A 2,578-nucleotide genomic window follows, 5' to 3' on the forward strand; every position below is an offset into this window, starting at 1 on the left:
CTTCTTCCTTTCTTATGTCTCACTCTCTTTTTTTTTTTTTTTTTCCTGTGCCTCCCCTCCCCTTTCACCAGCGAGCCCCCTAATTCACAACAATTTCTCCCACAGAAAGATATCGCGCCTCTCTATTGACGGATGGGATCAATATTTCCCCCTCCGAAATTTGCTTTTCGTGGAGAGCCCGAGCTCTGCTCAGACCTTCGCTCCTGATAGCTTAATTGTTTAATTCCCTCCATCCGATCCCCTCCCTTCTGTGTGTGTGTGCGCGTCCCCCTCCGCGGGCGAGGCGGAGGTGCCCCCGGGGGCCGTTCCCCGGCCCCGCCGGGCTGGCGCTCCGGCCCCCGCTCTCTTTTTGCGCTGAGCGGGCGGCAGCGCCGATAAACATGGCTTTCCGGAGCCGGTGAACAAAGGTATTTAGTGCCGCGGCGCGCCGCCACGGGCACCTCCCGCACGGCGCGGAGCAGGTGCGGGGCGGGCGGCGCGGGGGGCTCGGTGCCCGGGAGCGCCGGGGCCGGGGCGGGGGCGCGGGGCTGGCAGGGCCCGGCGGCGGCCCCGGGAGCCGCGCGGAGACCGGAGCTCGGCGCTGTCCGCCGCCGCGGGTGCTGAGGGGCCCGCGGGCGGGGGTGCGGCGGGGCTGGGCTGGGCTGGGCATGGGAAGTTTCGGCAGGGAGCATTAGCGGGGAGTGGTGGGGGGGCTGTTGTTCGGGGAGGGGAAGGGCAGTGTCAGATGGACGCAGCGAGAACAGCGCTGGCGCCGCGCGGGGCTGCTTGTCCCCGAGCATCGCATTCTTTAATATAAAAAAAATAAATCCAAAAAAACAAACAAAAAAAAACCCCAACCCCACGCAAAGTTTGGATTTCTGCCTAATTCTCGATGCATTTGTGGAGCGCCTCCCAATTTCGGAGAATACCAGTCTAGGGTATAAGTATAGAGTGTTTTTGCCATGACTCGGTGCATTTCACTTTTTCAAACGGCTTTTGTTCAAGTTGAAGGAAACCCACTGCATCAGTTATTTGAGTTCCAACGCTAGCTAATGGGGTTACAGCCTTCAGTTTCACAGCGGGGAAAAATTATAGTGTTTGTTATTTACTTTCCAGCTGCCATTTAGACTACGACTAGAAAGCTTGCTCTGTTAGAGGATACAGGAAATAACACCTAAAATAAGATTAAAATAGAGGAGAGTGTGTTGGAAATAATTTTTAAATTATTGAAGGTAATGTAGCTATCAAAGTATTTTTTTTTCTTTCTCTCTTTGTTTTTCTCTTTTCTTTCAAATTCAAGTAAGAGTCTGCAATACAAAACAAATGCTGTCTTCTCGTATGTTTTCATAGGAAGCATAGTGGTAATACGTCAACGGAGGCAAGGGCTCATGTTAAGGAAAAAATCTGTAGAATAAGCAAGCATCTTGTATTAATTTCAGCTGGAATCTAATCAACAAGCTGGTCAGTCACCGAGTGCAGTGGATAATGAGGGCTGTTGTGCTGCATAATTACTCATGGCTGAAGAAGTGCGGAGTACCCCTGCTCCGCGCGGGTTCGGACCGTGCGGTGCTAATTTCACTGCCCCCTCCCCACCACTCACACGGAAGCTGTTCTTAGCATCAAGAGCCGGGGTGAAATAGCACGGAGAAGTTCCTTAGCGCTAGGCGAAGTGTGCCGTGCCATGACGTTGCAGAGATCCTTTCTATTTAGTTGGCGAACAATAAACGTTTATTATCACCGCGGCAGATCATCAGACAAAGCTTCCCCCTCCCGCCTCCCCCAGGCACGAGCGCTGCTGATAAGGGAACTGCTCCGGGTGACGGGCAGAGCCGCAGGCGCCGTTCGGAAATAACTTCTTGTGTTATTGTTATTTTTTTCCCCCGGTTCGCCTTCTGCAGACCCCGGCGGGCGGCGGCAGGTGTCGGGGCGGAGGTGCGCTGCCGCCGCCCCCGCCCGCGCCGCGGAGCCGCCTGCCCGGCTCGGCGCCTGCAGCCGCGCTCGGGCACACGCGGGAGCGCAGCGCGCTCAGCCGCTACTTTGAAGCCTTTTTCGCCTTAGATTTTGATGGCTCTAGGAGGCCTGACAGAGGAGCGCCTCTGCTGAGATCGGAGCCTTTGCTGGTTTTTTCTTTGATTTTTTTTTTTTTCCTCTCCATCGCCTTCCTTTCCGCCCTCCCTCCTCTCGGTAGCACATCGAGTCAGTGTGAGTCAGGACTTGTAAAATGCATTTCCAAAGCCCAGATGAAAAGTCTCTCAGGCGTGTCTGCTGCTTTATCGGAGCTTTCCCAAGCCCACCTATGCAAACAGATTTGTAATATTTGTGTGCTTAACCGTGCATCTCTTTTACAGGAATCTGTTGCTGCGTATGACATCTCTTGCAAGCTCCCAGAGAGAATTGATGGAGCATACAGCTAGGGAATAGGATACCAGAGAAGCACAGAGGAGGAATCCAGGCAATCACCAGGTAAAGTCAGCCTTACTTTGATTTATTTCCTTTCATCTCGCCTGCAAGCTTTTGCCCACTCCAGTAAGGGAGCAGGAGAGCAGAGGGACTGTACGTGTGCGTATTAAATGCCTACTCCTCTCGTTTGCTTCCTTAG

The 2,578-nt window shown here is 53.8% G+C and overlaps 1 long non-coding RNA gene across 1 annotated transcript in view; it reads left to right on the forward strand.

Moving 5' to 3' along the window:
* Window positions 1-2,578, forward strand: part of LOC135305041 (uncharacterized) — a 32,790-nt gene that overhangs the window by 1,856 nt on the left and 28,356 nt on the right. The window contains exon 2 of the long non-coding RNA XR_010366324.1: window positions 2,328-2,442. This is a non-coding gene — a long non-coding RNA (uncharacterized LOC135305041). The remainder of the gene's footprint in view (window positions 1-2,327; window positions 2,443-2,578) is intronic.

This window comes from Passer domesticus, chromosome 7 (assembly GCF_036417665.1).
Source record: "Passer domesticus isolate bPasDom1 chromosome 7, bPasDom1.hap1, whole genome shotgun sequence".
Lineage (NCBI taxonomy): Eukaryota > Metazoa > Chordata > Aves > Passeriformes > Passeridae > Passer > Passer domesticus.